The sequence below is a fragment of the Coptis chinensis genome, chromosome 5, assembly GCF_015680905.1.
Source record: "Coptis chinensis isolate HL-2020 chromosome 5, ASM1568090v1, whole genome shotgun sequence".
Taxonomy (NCBI): Eukaryota; Viridiplantae; Streptophyta; class Magnoliopsida; order Ranunculales; family Ranunculaceae; genus Coptis; species Coptis chinensis.
In genome coordinates, this window is record NC_141460.1 from 21517687 (window position 1) to 21542118 (window position 24432).

Sequence of the window (24432 nt, forward strand, 5' to 3'; positions counted from 1 at the left end):
AACAATGAATAGGAATGAAATGGCAATAGCTCCTATATTCACTACTGGGGAGATCATAGTGGAAAAGTGGAGACCTAAGAAAAGAAGTAAACCGGAAGTATTGCGAAAGACTGGGATGGGAAACAAAATGGAATGTACCGGATTTTTGATTCACCATGGTCCAACTCTATGATTCACCATCTATCAGTGGAAGTTCCACCACATTTATTGATCTATATTTGGTCTAGTTTCAGGTGTTGGTTCAGAAAATTCTTGAAAAATCGTGCTTGAGAATTTGGTCTCGGGGCTTGAATAAGATTTTTAGATTTACGAGTCTGCTTTCCAATACAATTGGATTCATCTTGTTTCGATATTTGCACAGTAAGCTATGACTATTTTAGTGCATAATGGTCAGCCTAGATTTTTCTGACGAAGTTCTGTATTTGGTGGCGTTCTGTGCATTTTCTGTTGGGAAACTCCTTTCATGGCCTGAAAGTTAGTTGTAGACAATTTAGTGTAGTTTCATACCCAATTTACCTTGTATTAATCCGAGTTATGCAAATAAAGTTATGATAGTTTTAGTGTAGATAGGTCAACCAGGATTTTGAATGTTTTCAAGATTATTGTAGTTTTTATTGTTGCTTTAGTGAATGCAACATTGGTTTATTTGTTTGAGGGAGTTCTCTATTATTATTGTTAGACAATATTATATATGAGTTTGCAGGTGTGCATACAAGTGTTTATACTCCTAAAACATGGTAGTTTTTGTCTTTTTTTTATTTTGGCTAATTTTCTTGATTTCTCGATATTTACATTTTAATGAAATAGAGTGACGGTAATGTAATAGAGTGTGTTTAAAAACTTGGTTCAGGTCCTCAACTTAAGCACTTGCAACAAGGAAAATAGGTTGAAGCTGTAAACATCTTTCAGGTAGCCTTTTCATGTTCTCTAGCTTGTATATTTTTTAGATTAAAATTGAACTTTTGTTTGCTATAATGCAATTTTAGTAGTTTTGAACAATTGATAGCTATATTTAAGAAAGGTCTCGAGTTTTTTTTAGTAGTTGTAGATTATCTGAAGGCAAGGTCTGATATATTTCTCTAGTAGTTTCTCTATGGGAGATCTTAACTGAACAAGACCTAATCTAGGCATTCCCTATCTTTGGAATAACTCACCAGATAAGTTCCAATAAAGCTTTTCAAACATTCGAGGCTGGTGGAGGCTTGTCACTACTACAAAAAAGGCAATAGATAGCATGACGATCACAACATTTGACAATTAACATACACTCGTATAATATATAAAATAAAAGTTAACAGAAGAATCAACAAGCTAGAACAAATAACTAACCTTTGGTATCACCAGACCGTATCATTATTTAGAACCTAGGCTAACCAAGTAAAGCTTCGCATCCGATACAAGCAACAGTCCCAAATTTAATTAGCATGAGCATTTGACAGGTTGAAGTCCTACACAATCCATCAAGTAAAATCCTATGTTAGGACCTTCTTTATGGATAACCTCACTACCTTTGTGAATTCAAAATCAGCAAGGAAAAAAAAAAACTACTAAGGACTTGTACTGTGAATACACAATCTGCATGTGCCATGCTTAGTCAACACCTACAATGAGTCATGGATAGTCCGAAAGGATGTGTAGACATGAAGATATATAGTGGATTGACACTAATTAATGTGCACAATGGCCAATGTTCACTCATTATTTAGATAGGCATTGATGCAAAATTTGTAGTTCATGCGCTTGTCATCACTAATCTGCAGAGGACTAAAAAATGCAGAGATGGGAAGTGTACCTTAGCTTATTTCAAAGAAATTAAACACCAATAAAAATCAATTCTTGTACTAGGTGGTTCGATAAATCGTCTTCAACACTTACAATGAAGAGAAGAAATGCAACATTCTAAACAAAATTTCAATATTAAACGCAAGGCAAATAAAAATCAGTTAATGTAGCGTACATAAAACCAAAAAGACAAACCTGTTGATTGATAATTCTTTCTACTAATTCAAAAGCTTTCATGGTTTGAGTCAATTAATTCAACGTTGCAAATCCCAATTCCAGATCCCTCTTCCTCTTTTAGGGCTCACGAAATAACTTCCCAAAATATGATTCAAAACCTACATACAAACCAAAACAACCCTTAAAAATGGAATAAGTAGAAAAGAAATACTGCAAATAATACAAACAAATGGGGGAAACATAAAACCCAAGTGAAGCCTAAAGAGGAGGAAAAACCAACTTCACTAAACAAACAATACAACAAAAGATATCATACAGTAAAAGAACAAACAATACAACAAAAGATTCAAAGGAAAATGAGATTTCGAAGCCCGAATCTATTTATGACCATCATGTGAATTATATCCATGTAAAGTTGGATGCACTAAAATTGGTCAAGAAAGTCATAATTGTTAATCATCACTTAGAACTCTGTTGTCCCAAGCAAAGGAGTTCTTTAAACTTTACTAACTTCTTACGTAATTCTGACCATGGTATATTCTTAAACAATGAGCCACTCCCCAATAGAAGAATCATAAAGCTCCAGAATTTTGCCAAGGCTAAACCGTAAACCCCACATGCCTCAGAAATCTTATTAAGTGTAGGAGGATTGGTAAAGCTAAGTGGAGATGTTGTTGATGTAGAAACTCCAGAGCATAGATAGAATATTATCAACTAACTTTCTATAACCAAAATTAAGAAGATGGGGACCAATCCTTCTATAACTTTCTATAACAAGATACAAAATCTAGTAGTCTGAAATCATAATGCATAAATCGTCAGTACATAGGAGTATCACAAATCAAAGCATTCAAGAGAACTGTTTGTTATAGCCTATTAACTGTCTTCACTAAAAATATATTATACCATTTCAGCTTAATAAAAATGTAAATCAAAAACAAAATTCCAGAACATATATTCTTCTCCCTTTGAAATCATGTCGTGTGACTAAATCAGTTATAAACAGTGTAAAATAAATGAATAAACAATATAATTGGAACCTGGTTGTACCTCTCCCTGCTTCGCTCTGCCTGCAATTTAACACTTTCATTAGTCGAATATCTTCAATTAAAGAACCCTGAAAAATGTAAAGGAAAGGTTTTTTTTTTTTGTTTTTAGTTTAAACAAAAAATAAATTGTAAAAAATGAAGATTGGGTTTTTCAAGGAGAAGATAAGTACTAATAAGGTTTCCGATTTTGATGGGGGTGGTGACGGTTTTGGGGTGGTTGATGTCGGTGGTGGGGGTTTTGGAGAAAATTAGACGGGTGTTGTTTTGATTTTGGAAAGAGATGAAAACAAATAATAAGAAGGAGGCCGGGCTGAAAATTTGGTGTAAAGCCCAATAATTGACCTGCCGACAATAGCACTTCTCCACAAACGCAATCAATTTTATTGCGATATTCGTTGAAACGCTATCAAAAAACTTTATAGCATTTTTTTTTTATAAATGTTATTGAATAAATGCTATCTTTTTATAGATTTCTAGTAGTGTGGTAGCCTTTCTTTAGCGATATTACAAAACTAAGTTTCTAAACTTAAGAGAAAACTTATAATTAGTTGCATGATGTTTTGTCTCTTGAGACTTATTTGGATTGGTAGAACTTGGTTTCTTTTATTTGTTTTGCAGGCTTAATGAGCACTATATACAAGCCTTTATGATATTATATACGTACATGGATTGAATGTTTGTTTCTTTTGTTTAGAGGAGTTTGTTTTACCTTGCCTAGATATGTCAATGTCATTCTGAGCATCTGTCCATTGAGCATTAGTTGAACAGTTCAATAGACCAAATTTAGTAAATAAAAACATTCAATAAGACCAAAAAGCATAAACCTACTAATTAACTAACGCATCAAATCTTAGGGTCATAAGTAAGTAACTTGTCTAGTAGAACGGGGAGTACAACTAGTAAAGACAATGTAATACAACCTTGAAAGTTTATTAGTTGTTGGTAGCTAATTAAAGGTAATGGCGTCTATAGGTTTTTCTGTGATGTCACTTTCTCCTGTACAACATTAACAAAAGTGTTGTTATTTTTAACCACAAGATATCTCATTTAGTAATGCAACATCATACTTAATTATACCAATAACAAAATTTTAACAATGAGATCCTTTAAAAGATTAGCATAGATAATTCAATTTTATCGAAAAATAATAATATATTAAGTTATTAACATACAATCACTACATTAGACAATTATAGTGATAAAAAAAATAAATTGAAGTAGACTTTTTGTAACCAATTTAATTTGAAATAAAAGAAGTAACAACTATGCTCTTTCTCAAAGATAAAGTATCTAAGCTATGTAGAAGATTAGGGGTAAAGTTGAAAAGTTAAAAGTGAGATGTCTTATATTGCAGTTTGTCTTTTCTTAAAGTGAATGTCAAAAGTACCCTTCATTAAGTGACTTTCACTTTAAGTTTAAGGGTTTGAAAGTTTATTAGTTGTTGTATCAGTGAAAGTTTAAGTTCTTAGAAACAAATCTGATATGTTGGTGTAGCATGTGTACTATTTTCGTTTGTGATATCAAAACTGATTGTATAATTATTATCTTGTAATAGGAAACACAAAAATGGATAAGAGTTGGATACAATTGTTAAATAGGTTTTGGCCAGCGTATAAAAAAGGAATTCGGGATTTTATTGATATTGCTCATGGTCATGTAGACAGTGCGGGCAGGACTAGGTGTCCATACAAAGAGTGCAAAAATAGGAATTACAAGCACATCAATGAGGTAAATGATGATTTAGAGGGGTTAGGCATGGACAAGAAGTATACTCGTTGGGTGTTTCATGGAGAAGAATATGAGGAATTAAGTGATGATGATGATGACGACGATGATGATGGCAATGGTGTTCAAATGGTAAATTTTGATGGGTTAGATGACATGATTGAAGATTTACAAGCTTCAACACATGTTGATAATTTGGAGCCTCACATGGAACATGGGGAATCCGGAGATGATGATGCATTGAATGCAACAAAAGGTGAAGGTGGCTTTAACAGCAATGAAGGAAATGTAGATCCATATGATGACCTTTTGAGGGAAGCACGCCAACCTTTGTATCCAGGTTGTAAGATTTCTAAGTTAGATTATCTTGTGAAATTGCTTCACTTAAAGATAATCAATCGCTGGAGTAACAAATCGTTCACTATGATTCTCCAGTTGATTAAAATTGGATTGCCTGAAGGTGAGACACTGCCAAAATCTCATTACGAGGCGAAGACATTAATGCGTAACCTGGGACTTGGTTATATCCCAATACATGCATGCAAGAATGATTGCATGTTGTTTTGGAAAGAAAATGATAGTCTTCAAAATTGTCTCGAATGTGGGGAGTCAAGGTATAAAGTTTGTGAAGGCAAGACTAAAAAAATACCACAAAAAGTGTTGCGTTACTTTTCACTTAAACCAAGACTCAAGAGGTTGTTTATGTCGAGGGTTACTGCTGCAGATATGAGATGGCACAAAGAAAAACATGATCGGGAGGAGAATGTACTAAGGCACCCAGCAGGTTCTCAAGCTTGGGGTGATTTTGATAAGGAACATGAGTGGTTTGCCAATGATCCTCGCAATGTTCGCTTGGGTCTTGCAACTGATGGATTTAACCCATTTGGAAATATGAGTAGCCAATACAGTATGTGGCCTGTAATGGTGATACCATATAATTTACCACCGTGGAAGTGTATGAAAGAACCATTCACCTTCATGACGTTACTTATTCCAGGACCTTCATCACCTGGAAATGATATCGATGTCTATTTACGACCTTTGATTGATGAACTTAAAGAGTTGTGGAAAGATGGGGTAGAGACTTATGATGCAGTGGCAAAGAAAACATTTTGGTTGCATCCTGCAGTGTTATGGACTATAAATGATTTTCCTGCATACGGTAATTTATCTGGTTGGAGTACCAAGGGCAAACTAGCTTGCCCTAATTGTAACAAGGATACAGTTTTCATGTATTTGAAGAATGGACGAAAGTTGTGTTATATGGCAAATCGTCATTTTCTGCCGCTAAGGCATGCTTGGAGAACTCGTGGCAAACAATTATTTGATGGAAATAGGGAGAGCAGGTTGCCACCTAAAGTGAACTATGTAGAACCCCTTTAGAAATTTGGCAAGCCTAAAAAAAAAAGAAAGGGTACCGAGATGGAGTTGAACTGGACAAAGTAGAGCATATTTTTTGAGTTACCCTATTGGGACACTCTTAAGCTGCGACACAACCTTGATGTTATGCATGTTGAGAAGAACATTTGTGACAATGTTGTGGGGACATTGCTAGACCTAGATAGAAAAACAAAAGATTCAGTAAAAGCTCGATTAGATTTCGCCGCATTGGGTATAAGAAAAGAGTTGCATCTAATCCCAAGAGGTGATAAGTTTGTAATACCCCCGGCATGTTACACATTGTCATCTTCAGAGAAAAAATCTTTTTGCGAGTGGCTGAAGTTGGTGAAGTTTCCTGATGGCTATGTGTCTAACATTTCTCGATGTGCAAATGTTAAAGATGGTAAGATAACAAGAATGAAAAGTCATGACTGTCATGTGCTCTTACAACAACTTCTCCCGATTGCAATACGTGGTTTCTTGTCGAAGGATGTAGCCATTGCATTGGTTGAGTTGGGCCTGTTCTTCAAAGAGTTATGTTGCAAGACGCTAAAATTGAAAATACTTGAGAAGATGGAAAAAGACATTGCGGTTATACTTTGTAAGCTCGAGCAAATATTTCCTCCTGCATTTTTTGATGTAATGGTTCATTTGGCTGTCCACTTGCTGCGTGAGGTGATACTTGGAGGACCGGTGCAGTATAGGTGGATGTATCCTATTGAAAGGTAAAGCATATAACTTGCAATTCATTTAACGTGAAATTAGCATTTTAAAGTTAAAATTTTTATTATACATTAATCATATATGTGTGATTTGTAAACAGGTATCTACACACGCTAAAATAATATGTTCGAAATAAGGCTCGCCCCGAAGGTTCAATTGCTGAAGCATACGTTGACAATGAATGTCTCACGTTTTGCTCCATGTATCTTCAAGGAATTGAAACTCGGTTCAATCGTGAAAAAAGAAATTATGATGGTGGTAATGAGAATCAAAAGACGGGATTTGATGTTTTCACGCAGAATGTTCGACCATTTGGAGCTTATACAAATATCATTCTCGAACCAAAGGATCGAGACAAGGCTCATTACTATGTGTTGAATAATACAGAGGAGTTATCAACTTATTTAGAGTAAGTTCTACTGCATTTAACTTATCAATTATGTTTTATACATTTTAAGCCACTTTAAGTTGTTAAGTTTATGTGTTTGATATGCATGTAGTCAACACATGACAGAGCTTCAAATGGAAAGCTCACACAACTTACCTGAGAGACAAGAAATGTTGTTTCCTAGTTGGTTTGAAAAACGTGTAAGTGTTCGTATTGTTTATTTTAATGTTATTGTTATGAACCGGAATAGCATGTTAATTATGCATTACTGATTTGGTGTACATTTTTATGAATAGATGCAAATATTATGCAATGAAAACTCTCCTGAAGCTACCGATGAATTGTATTCATTGGCATGTGGACCTGAAACACGTGTGAAACTTTATAGTGGTTGCATTGTTAATGGGATTAGGTTTCACACCAAAGATCGAGAGAAAAATCTTCGAACCCAAAATAGTGGTGTTACTGTAAAAGGAGAACACCAAGGAAAAGAGACTGACTTTTACGGTATTTTGACCGATGTTTTTGAAGTCAGTTATCTATTCGGGAAGAGAGTTTATCTTTTCAGATATGATTGGTATGATGTTGGTAATAGAAGGACAGGGATACAAACGGATGGTTTTTTCACTAGTATTAATACCTCCAAGACGTGGTATAAAGATGACCAGTTTGACTTAGCCACACAAGCATGTCAAGTTTTTTACTTCGATGATACCAAATTGGGTAGTAGTTGGCAAGTTGTGCAAAAGACAAAGCCTAGAAATGTGTTTGATGTTCCAGAGAGGGAAGAAGAGATTGAAGCAGGAGGCACTGATGAGGCATATCAATAGGAGGAGCATACTGGGATGGATTTGGATAATGTCCAACATGATGAAACAGATGAAGCTAGTAGCAGCAGAATCCAAAATGAACCTTTAACACCCATACAACTAAATAGAGACGATATGGACCCAAATGAAGTTGATGCCAATGAGGTCATGACTGCTATGGAAAGTTGCCTTCATGACAATACCATTGTTAATGAGGAAATTGAAGAAGAGGATGATGATACATTAATGGATTATTGTTCAGAGGAAGAAGCTGTCATATCGAGTGATGATGACACTGACGTAGATTGAATATTTTTTTAGTAACTTCATTATCCATTTTATTATTGAATGGAGAGCTTTATCTTAGATTTTATCTTGTTTTTCCATTGAGTAGAAATACTATATTAAACCTGATTTTTCTAGCATATGTTTTATTTTTGGATATGTTGCATACTATATTAAACCTAATTTTTATCATTCATGAATTCTTTCTTTCATATTCATGTTATATCTGTTTCTATAGTTATGGTACCTGGTCTAAATCGACCCTCGAGGGCACAATCTATTTCACAACCTCAGTCGGTGGTTAACGAGGTGAATGGTTGGAGTGTCGGTAAGATTATTATTAATGGTTTTGTGTAATTCGTTGTTTAGTTCAAATAAAATGTCGTGGAAGCTCATACTTTTTTGCTTAACAGCTCCATTTAAAAAGAAAATAGGTAAGGCTGTGAATCAGAAAGTTATAGACTACAAAGACGATACTGGTCAGAAACCAAGGATAGAAATTCAGCCAGGTAATACTAGACCTATGGGGAAGTGGAGTGCTCAATTTGTCAGGGAGATTGGCCTAGTTGCGCGTCGACACGGTCCTCTTACTGGCCATGATTGGAGTAAAGTGGGAGAGGAAGTGAGAAAACCATTACGTGACCGTATTCTAGTAATCGAGTTTTATGTTTTATCTATATGATATACCATAATTATTTTATGTAACTTTAAACTACATTTCTTGTTAGGAAAAATTGGATGTGGATATGCACCTTCCACATGTGAAGTACGCTGTGGACGCAATATTAGGGGCACGTTTAAGAGGATTTAGGTGTTATCTTCACAAGCATTATAGGAGTTTCAGAAATGATGGAGTCACACGATCACACCCTTTTAGTGGCTTGGCACAAGAAAAATGGAATGCGTGTTGTGATTGCTTTAGAAAAGAAGATTTCAAGGTAATATACTTTATTGTGCTAATTAGGAAACTGCTATGTATTGAATTATACTTAATGGTTGTGTTGACTTCTTAAAGAAAAACTACATACTCGTTGTAATTTTATGTTTTAGCTTGGTCTGTCTTTCTATTTGGATGATGTAGGGAGTACTTAATTTATTAGATTTTGAATGAGTTCAATTTAATGTTTCTGTTGGCATTGCTTTTGATATTGTATTCATTTTATTGCAGAAAATTAGCGAGCAAAATTCAAATAATCGGCAAAAGCTCGAAACAAACCATTGTGGTGGTTCAAAGTCATTCCTAGGATACTTGGAGGAATCTGTAACTTTCTTTATTTACATACATTGGGTTGCTTTTTCACAGTTTGATATTATTTGAAGTAAATTATAAAGGAATATGTTTTCAAATCTTTACAGCGTGACTCTGAGACTCATGAACCTATTGGAAAGATCGAATTCTATCGTCGAACCCACTTTAGTAATAGTAAGGGATGGACTAGTCTCATTACTGAACAAAACTATGTAAGTAAATTTACTTGTACCTAGCTTTACCATGGTGTACTTATAGTTCAATATATTTGTGTGATGATTTTTCCTAATCAAGAAACACAAATATTTTGTTGATGATCAAAGAACAACTAGAAGTATTGAATCAATAAGAAGAAGAGATTTAGAAGATGATGAGTTGAACCACGTTCTTTAATGGCTGCCTACGTATCCTGTGTATAGGAATCAAACTCAAAGCGTAGTTCAACTATTCTATTTATAAGAATAGATGAGGTTTCCCAATTAGTGTTTAACTAGGAGACCGTCTCTTGTTAAGTATCATCTTGATGAATAGATGAGGTTTCCCAATTAGTGTTTAACTAGGAGACTGTCTCTTGTTAAGTCTTATCTTGACTCTTCTAGAAGCCCATGTTTCCCAAGTCAAATAGGTCTCCTTTATTGACATAAACAACAGAAAAACATGTTTAGGTTCGGAGTAGTAATTAGAGCTCCGAGCCTAATAGTTGAGCTCCGGATTTGGAGTTCATAGCTAGGAGTTGGTTATACGAACCTACTACTCCAACTAGTTCCAAAGCCTACGAATCTGCTCCGAACCTAGTAGTTGAGTTCCGGATTTGGAGTTCATAGTTAGGATTTTGTTATACGAACCTACTACTCCAACTAGTTCCAAAGCCCATGAACCTGCTCCGAACCTAGTAGTTGAGTTCCGGATTTGGAGTTCAGTTAGGAGTTGGTTATACGAACTTACTACTCCAACTAGTTCCAAAGCCCACGAACTTGCTCTGAACCTAGTAGTTGAGTTCCGAATTTGGAGTTCAGAGTTGGTTATACGAACCTACTACTCCAACTAGTTCCAAAGCCCACGAACCTCCTCTTCTTGTCTCACTTTCGAACCTAAGAAGTGTCTCACTTTCGAACCTAGGAAGTGAAAGGATTTGGACTTGAAGTGTGTTCTGGTACTTTCTACCCACACCAAGACCATATCCGAGCCTTAAGAAGATGTTGCCACATGTTACATATCTATTTGCTAAAATATGCACACACAATATTTATGCCCAATTTAAACTTATAGGACCGAATGCGACAACTTAAAGCTGAGTCTGAAGTAGAAGGTGCTGAGCCAAAGACTGAGGATGAAATTTTTATTATAGTATTGGGTGTAAGGTCTGGATACTCCAATGGCCTTAGGCATGGGGTTCTGCCAGAGTCATCTAGAAGGCTGGCATCCCTTCATTTAGAGGAGGAATTGCAAAGGAGGAGGGACGAGGAGGAAGTGCAAAGGAGGAGGGCTGAGGAAGCTGAAAAGTGTAACGAGGAGCTCACTGCTGAAATGATATCTCAAAGAAGTCAAATAAAGGAGATGGCGGTCCGTCAAGCTAGGTTTGAGGCTTGGATGTTGCAAGTCAATGCTAGTTCTTCATGGTACGTATGAGTTGTTTGCATTAAATTGATTGGTTGCATGCCTGATAGAGTAACTCCTTTTGAGATATTATGTGTTTGTGATTTATACTTGTCTACGAGAACTATACATGTATCCTTTTTCCTCAAACTTTTTCTGTATTATCTCGTAATCTATCTTCCATTCACCAGAAATAACTTACCAGTAGGATAAGGGGCCAAATTACATGCTCATTTGTTTGAGTGGTATGTGGTAGAGCTGTGAAAAACTATGAGGGTACTATGTGGTATGTGGTAAAGGTGTGAATAAAAAATGGTTATAAGGATAAATTGATGAAAATTTCTAGAAATTTTTTAGCTTATCAATCCCAAGTACTATGTGGTAGAGGTGTGAATTTCTAATATGAGGATAAATGTCCTACTTTATGTTATTTCTTGAAAAGCTAAGAGTGTGTTGTCATTGGTTCCCTGAATAAAAGAATACTTCTCCATACATAATACATGTAATTAGTCCTCTAGCATAGGCAGTATCGAGAAATGGTGACTCTATGAAATTCTTATAGGTCTAGCTGCTCTAAATAAAGTAAAGCGTAGAGGCAGGGCAGTGCACTAGTTTAACTGTCAGATGCTAGTTTCAATCATTCAGAGCTAGTTTCAGACTAGCTAATGATATTTACTAAGCTAGTTTCAGGTCTAGCAACTCTAAAGAGAGTAAAGCCTAGAGGCAGGGCAATGCACCAGTTTAACTATTAGATCCTAGTTTCAAAGCTATGTCATGCATCCCTAACGAATGATATTTCCTTAAGGAATGATCAGTGATTTTGATTGCCTGGCCGCCCTTCTAGACTTGCATATGCTCAGCTTTATGTACATGACCTTGTACCATCCCTTGTCCAAGTCATTCAGAGCTAGTTTCAGACTAGGCACTGATGCATTCTCTTTTTTCAGACTAGTTAATGATATTTACTATACAACTGTCTTCACAAATTGTCATATGCATTCTCTTTTGTAGCAGATTTTCGTAGAAGGGAACGAAACATTAGTAGTTGTCTTGCCCTAATTTTGTCAGATGCATTCTCTCTTGTAGTAGTTGTCTTGCCCTGATTTTGTTAAAGATATTATTGCTAGAGATACTTGGGCTTAAGGGAGCTAGCAAGTTTGTAATTGCAAAACTTTGATATCCACTGCTGTCCCATTCCTTAAGACCCCTTGGTAGGCTTTCCCAAAGCTACCTGACCCGATAAGTTTCCCTTCATCAAACCCTCTAGTATCCTTTGAGAGTTCTTTGTAAGTGATTCTGGGAAAGTTGAATTTCAGTTCTGGCGCTGACATGCTAACCAACTTATCTTTCTTGGTGGAAATTATTCCTTTGATGTATCAATGTCCAATCCAACAAAATATGGTAAATTAATAGTACCAGCTGCCTATTCTTTGAAAGTAATATCTTAAGGGTCTAAGGGTTGAATACTATGTATGCTGGTCTTCTGGTACAATTTAAAGAAGAATGATCTAGGAAAATGCACTTTTATTTACTCTGGGAAAAAATCTTACGGATTTACCTACTATGCATTGCTCTTTAATTAAGTGTAATGCACTGTTTTGTGGACCAGATTATATTCAACTTGGGTTTCTGCCAAGAGATATTGCAAAGTGAGTAGCTCTATTATGTGATGCTGGTTTTTTTTGTTTCTCTGTGTATATATATCCAAAAGTAGTACTTGCAGCTGCTTTGGAAGGAAGCGACAACAAAGTACAACTGATAATGTATGTCTCACAGGCATGTTCTATATTCGATGGGACCCTAGTTTGACCACATAAAATTATTTGCCATGCATTTCTTACTTGCATTTTTGCTTCAATCTTCTTTTAATTTGGATAATTATTCTTACTAATGTCTTTTTTCTTTTCCAATTTGTTGCTTGTATCAGATAAGCAGATTGGTTGGCGGTATATTGATAAAGAAAACTTGGGTGGATGTTGTTCGAATCGGCAGATTATGGGAATTTGGCCAAAATCTTATTTTTTGAAGAACTAATTTTATTTAGTTGATGACTTTGAAGATTTTGTAATTCAGTATATTGGAAGAGTGTAATTGTATGGATGCTCAAATTATGATTTTGGATGATCTTAATTAATGAAAATATTTTGCTATAATTTATTGTGAATGAATACATCTGATCGGTGTTTTTAGTTTAATCATAAATTGTATTGGGCAGGTTTATATAAATTGAAATGATTCAAAATAATGTGTAATACCTATTATATATCCCATTTGCAACGCCGAGCTTGTTGTAAAAGAATTAGGGCGTTGGAAATGTGTTTAAACAATTACCAACACATACATTTGGTGCAGCTAAAACCACTAGCAGGGTAGCTAAAAACACATTTTAGGCAACGCCCTTGGCGCAGCTAATGGTTTAAACCTTTTGCAACAAACACCTGGGGCAGCTAAAAAAACACTTTTGACAACGCCCTTGATGCAGCTAATGGTTTAAACCTTTTGTGACAAAGACGTGTAGCTAATGCTTTGCTTCTTTTGTGACGCCAGAGGGTGCAACTAAAAGTAACCCTTTTGCAATGCTAGTAGGTGCAACTAAAAAGAACCTTTTGCAACGCCAATCGCTACAAATAGTTTAAATATTTTAAAAATCATTTTAGTTTTGCAAAATACTTTAGCAACGCTAATAAAGTAATAGCATTGGGACAAGGCGTTGCAATAACCTTCAAGCTTTTGCGACGCCAATTGTTGAGTCTTCATTTAGCTTTTGCGACCCAATTTTTTGCAGCGCCTTTGTGACGCCCACATTGGCGTTGCCATTGATCATTGGCAACGCTTTTTCGTACTTGTAGCGACACCAGATGGCGTTGCATTTGAGCTTTTCTGTTGTAGTGGCTAATTTATTTTCTAATCTAGGTCTAGCTAATAAATAATATTCATTCTTGTTTTAACAACTAATAAAATTGACAACTATTTAGATTAATCTATAAAAACTAATTTAATGAATTAAAACTAATTCTATATTACAAAACTAAATTTTTATGAACTAGAACTAGGTTTAGATCTAGATAGATTAAGAGCTAAGCTTTTGTCTCTTGATATAGAAGAGTTAGATCCCCAAATTCATGCATGGACTGAGGAGCTATGTTTTGGGCAGAAAAATCGAGCCCAAAACCCAATTCGTTGAATACAAGACTTCTCATTCTGGTCGTGTTATTATAGCGCGAGTTTTCACTAATTTATACTACTCTGATCAAGTCAAGGTCTGGACTATTAGAAAGAGCTTTCTGAGCCGGTCATTTTGATATATAATGGGCCCAAATCTGAGGTCTGAGCCCAAAGATATGGCCTTTTGAAGTTCTATTGACTTTTCTTCAGCTTTCTAATCCGGTTTGACTTTCACTTAACAGCTTGACTTGGACTTTTTAAGGGCTTTTTCTCCATAAAACTTAGGCTTTCTTCATAGAACTTCCATAGCAATCACTTTAGCTTCTTTTAGCACCTAATTAGTAACAAATTTACATTTATTCAACTCCAAAGCCTGAAATACTCAAAAGCACGTAATTAGTGATAAACCTATTTTATTAATCACATAATTGGTCTAATAGCTATATTGTTAAGGGGTTAAAACTACAGTTTTGGGCTCTTATCAAACCACCCCCAAACAGCATTTTGCTTGTCCTTAAGCAAATATGAGAAATTAGAATAAGTCACCAAAAATGGAGTTCTAACTAGTCTCGTTTCGCCGAGTGCGATTGTATTGACCATATGCAACAAGGCCTTAAACCACTAGAAATTCCCTAGTGGACGAGTTATAGCCTCGTGAGATTTTTCCAGTGAAGGTACTCACAAACTTCATCTATACTACAACGACTAAGAAATAAAACTATTGTTTCCTTATTTATGTCTCAATTATCTATACATCTCACTAGCAATGAATACAGAATAATCAAGTCGAACCCTAAGCTAATATATGCATAATAATCAATCATCTACGAATAAACATATATACAGTGAGTAATACTATGAAATGCACTAGCAGGTCCGTTTCTGAAAACTCGGAATAGCGTCCTTAAGTAGGTCCTCACATAAATGTTAAGACAAAAACCACTCTGATTTTTCTGCTCAAGTTTCGCTACTCCAGAGTGTAGTGGGCACACTTTACCTTACAAACTCAATGACACACAAGGAAGCCGAAGTCGATCAAACACATCTGCCATTTACTATCACACTAACCTATTCCTAATTGAGCTAGAGGTCTTATTTAGGTGTTGCGGGGATTAAGAGATGGTTTAAGAAGGAAAGGAATGGATATTCAAAAGGGCAAGTTTGAGTTAATAGGGTATTCATATTACGTAACTAGAGAAACCCTTGTTCTTTTGCTTCTACACTTTGTTTCCATCCTTAACCTTTTTATTTTGGCTTTTTGACTCCTTTTATTTTTGGAGTTTTTATTTTGTTTCTATTTTTATTTTTCTTTTCTTTGGATAGAAACTTTTTTTTTTTTTTTTTTGAAGCAACTAACTAATTTTTTTGTTTACACAGGTTTTTCCTTTCTCTTTTCTTCACTCATCCTATTCTCAGACTCATTCTATAAAGGGTAGGTTGATTTTTTATTTTGTTTTGTTTTTGTAAAAAGGTAAAGGATTTGTGGTTTATGAAAGGCTAAAGAAAGGCTCAGAGGGGCAACTAGTGGAAAATAATTCATAGGTTTGAATTTCTGGCTATATCGATCCAAAGAGGGCCTAAATTCTCGCTTAGGATATGGTATAGTGATCAAGCAAGTGGACGTGTGATTTCTCTATTCGGAATTTACTTTTCCCGTGTGTCATTTCTCAAATATTTAACTCATATAAAGCTTTAGGTTATATTCTCACTGGATTTGTAGAAGAAGTACTCTAGCCTAGATCTCAGAAACTTACTGCCAAACAATCCTAGATACTCGTGCAATATATTTATAGAAAGATGCAATGATTATTACCTACATATTAACCTAAATTTCTAAAAACTATTCTAATATAAGAGCTAACGTGAAATATCTAGACTATTATCATCATAGAGAAGGGAACAATACCATTATCTCAAAGTGCATAGTATAAATACTTTTTATTATTTTTTTATTTTCTAACTTTTATATCAGACAAATAATACATAATATATAACCTAATATGTGCTTAAACATTTACAACGTGTTTCTATACCACCCCTAAATAATTTAGGAGAAAGAGGTTCATGAAACAATTCAATAACACAATTAAATTATGTAAATAACTAATTTTTATGATTTTTAACATTTTATAAATAAAAGTGCATAATTTACAACCTAAGAGTGCATAATTTTTGCAAATGTTTCTACCCCACCCCCAAACAATCGAACGTTTTGTCCTCAAAGTGTAAAGAGATAAGGAATGAATTTACCATAGAAACGTGGCAAAAATTGGCAGTACTTGTAACATAAATATTATAAAGATAATATGATAACATTGATAAGAGCCCAAAACTGTAGTTTTAACCCCTTAATAATCATACTTTTAGACCAATTATGTGAGTAATAATTAAGAGTTAACACTGATTACGTGTTTTTATGCATTTCAGGCTTCAAAGTCCATTATGTGCAGAAATGTGCCACTTTAGCGAGATAAAGGAGCAAAGGTCGGTTACTAAGGAGTTCCGTGATTAAAGGCCAAGATTCAAGAAAATAAAGCCTTTCTAAAGCCCGGTCAAAAGCTGAAAAGTCGACGGGCGTAAACAAAGACACAAGTCAGCAGAACTTCCGAAGGCCGTATCTTTGGACTCAGACCTCGGAATGGGGCCTACCTTATGTCAAAACGACTGGCTCGGAAAGAGCTTTCCAATGGTCCAAGCCTTGACCCAATCAGAGGAGCAGAAGTGGACGAAAAGTCTGTTGAAGCCAACTGCAGCTGAAGAGGCCTTTTTGGACTGAAAGAATTGGGTTTTGGGCCTGATTCTCTGGCCCAAAACATGGCTCCAAGCCCATGCACGATTTTTGGATCTGAATGTATAAAAACCAAAGCTTCACTCTTTGTTAATGGTAGATAGTTAGACGTAGATTAGAAATTAGATTACTAGCCTCCATTAATTAGTTTTAGATCTCAGTTTTAGAATTTCATTCCCTGTTTTAGATTAAAACTTTAAATCATTGTTCTTTATTGATTAGATAAATAAAATAGTTATTCTTGTCAATTTCGATTTTTGTCATTTACAATTTATTAGATCTAATTTCAATTCTTAGTTATTAATTAGATTTCGATTATTGTTTAGTTAAATTTCATAAAGTTAGAATCTTTGTAATATGTTGTATTCAATTTCAATGGGAAATGATGGTTTGATGACTCAAGACTAAAACCTCCATTAGAGGGATTGATGAAGCTTTGATGAAAACTTAGTGGTTTAGTGTAGAAGCGTTGTAGAATCTATTCCACTCTAAAAGGTCGTGATTCGCCATGAGAATGGGTGGGCGACCTCACATGCTAGTTAGTATTTGGTAGAAATGCCATGAACACTAGGGATTAGAACTTGAAATTCTTGTCGTAAGAACGTAAGAATCGAGATACAAGAATCTATGCTAGGTTATCAAGTTGGATTCGAGGTGGATTCAATTCCCCTCTAATCCTTTATCTAGATTAAAAAACAATCATATTTCCATAGCATTCATAGTTTAAATTCAAATAATCAATTTCATATTGCATCGTAGTATAATTCCCCCTCGTAAAACTCTCATTAGACTTAAGACCGACTAATTAGATTAGAAAACATTCCATGCTAGAGCACTAAGAGTTTAACGAACTTCCTCCTCCACTCTATTTCGATAGAATTGAGAGAGAAATCTTTGATAAGCATATAGGATCATAAATAGTTTTAGTTTACTTAGGTTTTGAGTTCATCGTTCATTTCGTAGGTAAGCTATTCATTTTATCTTTTATCAAACATGAAGCACAATAAAACTGTTACGTACTAACTAACACAATTTCTACTGGAGTAAACATGACAGGCAAAAGGTGGCAAAAAGATTTGAAATGAAATACCAAAATACGCCACCCCCAAACAAAATTTGAAAACTCTTTTGAAGTTTGAAAAATTTTGTGGCCTATACTCCATTAAGGTGGTATATTACAAAAAAAATTATATGGGTCTTTTAAAGTCAGATTCCCCTAGACTTAATGTGGGGTCGTTTTAAGTCAGATTCCCCTAGACTTAAAGTGGGGTCGTTTTAAGTCAGATTCTCCTAGACTGTGCACACCCCCAAACAAGCAAGAAACTGGGGTGGCACAATATAGATGATGCGTGGTCAACTATAAACTAATGGTCAAAAGATGTGGGGGTCTAGCCATAAAAACATGATACTAAATGCACCTCCAAACAGAATGAAGTTGTATAATTGGAAGCAATCATGTAGAAGAATGAATGAAAACTAATGCAACCCATCAAACAACATATGCAAACCATCATGTTGTAGCTGTTTTAAAGAGTTAGAATGACCCAAAAGATGAAGTATGGATCCTGATGTCTTTCATGAGACTCAGATGAGGAAAAATAAAACAAACTAGGTTTCTCACTACACTCGGTAAAAGCTTGGCTCACAACTACAGGAATGGTGTACTCATAGGATTGTGTGCTAGGCAAACACTCTTCATCATGAGGGTTGGAAAAATTATAGAGGGTCTCTGAGGCAATTGGCTCAAGGACAAAATCGAGGTTCCTTTGAAATGGTGGGTGAATGGATGGCTTAGTTATGGTAGATGGTTGGATTATAGGAGGTGGTAACTTAGGTGGATGGTGGTTGGTTGGTGGTTCATCAGTTGGTGGATCCTCACACGCTCTTAAGAAATCATAGAAATCTTCATCTAGCTTAGCTGAATCCATAAAGTTGTGGTTCGTGGCTTTATCTTTAAAAAATTTATCTATTTCTTCCATTGTTATTTCCTCAGCTGCCAAACTAAATTTTGATTCACATTGTGCTAAATAAGTTACTTCCTCTTTTTCTTGCACATTAACTTGTTCATGCCTTAGATTAGAATTGTTAATCTCTATGTCCTCACCCTCTTCCTCTAAAACACTATAAGTATTCTCAATGGCATCATTCGAATGTGTCGAGGAATCATCCAGCCGAGTGTGGTTAGCAAACACAAAGGCCTGGACATGCTCAACAGGAAGGTCCATATTAAGAGATTGACAATAGTTATCAAATTCTTCCTTTGTCACACCTTTATAAATATCTTCTAAAGTGTCATCATTATATTCATCGTCAGATGGATCAGTGGGTGGTTCCTCAGAGGCATCGCTCAAATTTGAGTGGTCATCCAAAACTAGTCCTAAAGAGTCGTCTGCGAAAATTTCCTCATCCAAGTGGGGTGTGGAGTCAACATAATGGTTAATAGGAGGGTCATGGGTAGGTAATGGTTCATGAAATTCAGGGTAGGTCTTAACTAGGTCGAATGGTGTGGTTATGGGAATAGGTTGTTCTACTTGTGGGTCAATCTCTGGCAAGGTTGAAAGTTCTTTGTTAGGTGAGGGATCATGGAAATCATTTGAGCTATGTTTTGAAGCATAGTTAGGTTCTGAAGCATAGTTTGAGAAATTCGGTCTGAGAAATTCGGTTTGAGAAATTCGGTCTGAAGCATAGTTAGGTTTTGAAGCATAGTTAGGTTCTGAAGCATAGTCTGAGGTTCATAATTATTGTTATATCTTATAGTAGGCTCAAACTTTTGATATGATGGGCAATAAGAAGCCCAATGGTCAGTACTACCACAGCATGAACATGGTGAAGGGTTTGCATAATAATCATATGATTGTTGGTCTACATATTGATATGTCATATTGGTTTGACAAATATATTATAGGACAATTAATATGAAAACAAAACTCTAACTATAAATTTCTAGATAGGCATGTACGTTGACATTTACGGTAAACAAGCCTGATTATACTAGAGTTGAAACTCCTCTGACAGAAGAGGCGAGGAGTGGAAGAAGGAGTACCTGAATGTCTCCTTGTTACGCGTATGAATAGCATCTTGTATACGCAATCTCAGTGTATTGAAGAAGTTAGAAACACCAAATAACTTGAAGAAATGGAAGTTTGAACTGACCTGTGAAAATCGGGCTGCTCCAGAAGAGGGCGCGGGGTATGCTCAGAATTTGCCTATGAAGGGCACAGGTCGCACTCGTGCCTGAGGCAATTTTCAGTGAGTTGAGCGTGGGGGTCGTTCAGAATTTTCCTGTAAAGGGCACAGGTCACGCTCTTGTCTTTGGCAATGTCCAGTAAGTTTAACGTACTCCAAAAAATTTGAAATTTTTACAGTAGTTTGCTAAGACGTCTATCAAGTAGCTTGTTAAATTTCATATCAATCGAAGTTATGAAAGTCTTTCCACTTCCCTTCAAAGTTTGTGAAACAATTTTCGGACACAATACAAATAACCGAATCGTTAACCAATCAATACAGAGCCAAAAATCACCAAAATTTTACTGGAGACTCCTGACAGATTCTACGTGTTTTTGTAAAAGTTTTAGAGCAATCGAAGTTCTACAAACCCTCTTTATCGGCTGGTGTTCTAGAAATTAAGTGTTTGCAAAATGGCAGAAATACATTGAAAATAATCTACTAGTTAGGTGGTCAAAACAAATTCAAAACTCGTCAAATTTTTACTGAAAACTCTTGACTTATGATAGATCCTCTTGTAAAAAATTTAGAATTTTTAGAACTGCCTAATGCTAAGGTTTGAATCTAGATAAAGAATTATGTGGGATTGATTCCACCTTAACTCGACTTAATTAACTAGCCAAGAATTGTCGTAATCCAAATTGCAATGCTTTCGCATAGCAATTGGTTCTTCCTAATACCTAGTTGTTCATGGTAATCTCTACCAACTAACATCTAACATGTGAAGAAATCAAACCCATTCTCATGGTGAGCTAATTACTTTCTAGATTGGAATGGAAAATTATGACTATTCTACGCTAACAACAATCAAGCTTTCATCAAGGCTTCCTCAAACCTCTCTAATTGAGGGTTAGCCTAGAGTCATTAAACTATCATTTCCAATTGAATTTAAACAAGACATGATATCAGGATTCTAAATTTGTTTATTTGAATTCAAATGGAAATCTAATCATGCAAGAATTAATTGAAACTAGTAATGACAAATAACTAAATCTATGAATTGAAACTAAATAATTAATGAAAAATGAAACTAGATTATGAAGAACTAACTAACTTTATTGATCTAATGAAGAAATAACAATTGATTCAATAACTAAATTAAAACTAGATCTAGAAATATATGCTAATGGCTACCTAAAAACTTAGTTGCTTAAGAGTTAAGTCTTGTGTGTTGAAATGGAGGAGACAAGATCCACATTTTTCGTGCATGGGCTGAAGAGCCTTGTTTTGGGCCGGAAAATCGAGCCCAAAACCCAATCTCTTCAGTCAACAGAGGCCTTTTTAGCTAGATTTGACTTCAGTAGACTTTTTGTCCACTTATACTCCTCTGATTGGGTCAAGGTTTGGACCATTAAAAATCTCTTTCCGAGCCGGTCATTTTGACATAAGGTAGGCCCAATTCCGAGATCTGAGTCTAAAGATATGATCTTCGGAAGTTCTACTGACTTTTATGCGTTGTTTCTACCCGCGTTGACTTTGACTTTTCAACTTTGACCGGGCTTTAAAAAGGCTTTTTCTCCTTAAATCTTGGCATTTAATCACAGAACTTCTTAGAAACCAACCCTTGCTCCTTTATCTCGTCAAAGTGACACATTTCTGTACATAATTGACTCTAATGCCTGAAATACCTAAAAACATGTAATCAGCATTAACTCTTATTTATTACTCGCATAATTGGTCTAAAAGTATTATTGTTAGGGGGTTAAAACTACAGTTTTGGACTCTTATCAATGCGTTTTGGTGATAATGATGGAAACTGTGATAATTAATATTTTTTGAATAAAAACCTTGTCAAAGCTTTTAAACTTCAATTATGGGGACCAAAGCTTGGGTGACTGGTTGAGACATAACTTAAGTTGTCCCAGTGATCTAGTACTCCATTATTTGTCGTGTTTAGTTAAAAAACTTTTGGTAAACTATTCTTATCCTAAAACCCTTGATGTTCTTTTATTTTTCGGGCAAAAACCCCATCGCTATAGGTTCGACCTCGACAAGGAATTATCTTAGCTGTTATTTCTTTTGGTTCATTTTTCCTTTCTCCGGCAAAATCCTCCACTGATTGATAATGTGAGTTTGGGAAAGATTGTAATTTCTTTGTTGTCTCTTGCATGTAAAATCCTCTACTGATTGACAGTGAGAGTTCGTGTAAGAAATTAACTCCTTTGCTTTCCTTTGACGCGATAAAATCCTTCACTGTTCGGCAGTGAGAGTTCAGGAAGGAAGGCAATCACTCTTGAAAGAGATAGCAGATATCATGCTAGTGTACTGGTGGATATAGATCTGACTGAACCAATCCCAAATAAAATCTCAGTGGAAGTGGTGGAACATGGCATTGAATTTTGGCAAGAAATACAATTGGGTAAACTTCCAAAATTTTGCACTCATTGCACAATGGTTGGCCACCTAACTGCTGAATGTAGAAGACTACGATTAGAAAAAAGGGAAAGACCAAGTTCCAAGCCAAGAGAATGCAAATGCCCCAGCTGGCCCTGCACCTGTACTCTCCATAAGCCAGCGACGCAGAATAAAAAGACGAAATCATGCAGCCGAATGGAGACCACGAGGAAATACAGCAACACAAGAAAATATTGAGGAAGCACTAGCAGTAATAAAAGTATTGGTGGAAACGACCCCTTCACAAAGTAACAATAACACTCTAGGTGCATGTGCAGTGGAAAGCAATATGTCAAGTACACAAGGGAATGCCCCAGTGGAGACTACACCCCCACTGACTGTAGCGGTATTGGATACTCTCCCAAACCCAATAACAGATATTGTTGCTATTCCACGGCAGGCAGGCCAACATAGTGAATCCCCCCCCCCCTCAAACTTGTAATGCTTTGGTCCAGTTTGTCTCAGACAATTCCACTATATTGCAAGAAGAATTGATGCAACTCCTGGAAATGGCAATGGGAAATACCTTTCCTATTACAATTATAAAAGCTGACGCCCCTTTTCCTATAGGGGATGAAATTCTTTATGCTATGGATCATAACAGATTCTCTGCCCTCGAAGAGGATACTCAAAGCGTTCTTGATGCAAGTGAAATTTCTGAAGAAGAAACATAAAACTTTCAAGACAAAGTTTTACTATCTTCAAACCTACTCCTCTCCCCTCCTCCAGGTACACCCTCGGGTGTTGTCACAAGGCAAGCAATAGGAGTGGCCAAGTTAATGAGTCCTTCGGTGCTATCCCCAATCAAAGGATAGCACCTAATGTTATCCCCAATCAAAGGATAGTATCTCAGCAGAATGAGCATTTTGAAAGTTCTTCCAAGCAGCCGATCAGCAGCAAAAGAAGGGGACGGCCCAAACGTCACTAATTACTACACCTATCTGTGTGTGGAATGTGTGAGGAACCAATGATGACCAAAAGGCCAAAGAAATTAATAAAGTCAAAATAGAAAAGAAGTTGAGTGTGTATTGTTTGCTGGAAACGAAAGTTAGGCAACACAAGTACGAGCGCATTCGCAATATTTGTTGCCCTCTCTGGGAACATATGAATAATTATAGCAAGGATCCCTCAGGTAGAATCTGGATATGCTGGGACCTATGCAAAATGCATATTGCTAAGATTATGGAGTCTGACCAATACATTCATTGTAAGGTTACTCATTTACCGAACAATGAAGTGTATTTTCTCACTATAGTCTACACGAGAAATGCCAAAGTTAAAAGATTAAAACTATGGCACGGCATTAGATCCCTTCACAGCTCTATCAATCTGCCTTGGAATGTTGTCACATACTTTAATAACATTTCTAAAGCAGAGGAGAGAAGAGGGGGGGTGCCCATGCATCTAAGAGAAGCAAGTGATTTTATTGAATGTTTAGAAGCTTGTGGCCTATCGGATTTATCTTTTAATGGCTTCTTTTTCACATGGAGTAACAAGGTGGATGGACCTGGCAGGATTATGACAAAAATAGACCGAAGCTTATTAAATAGTCTATGGTTGGCTCAATATCCGTCCTCTAAAGCAGAATTCCTCCCACACGGCATTTATGATCATTCCCCTAGTGGAATACGCAAAGCAGGCAAATAGTCTCGTTTAGATTCAAAAGTTACTGGGTGGAGCAACCGGAATTTCAATCC

General features: G+C 35.8%; 1 pseudogene; it reads left to right on the forward strand.

The window, feature by feature from the left end:
• Positions 1 to 4574: 4574 nt before the first annotated feature.
• Positions 4575 to 11196, forward strand: LOC147497069 (uncharacterized; annotated as a pseudogene).
• Positions 11197 to 24432: the final 13236 nt, after the last annotated feature.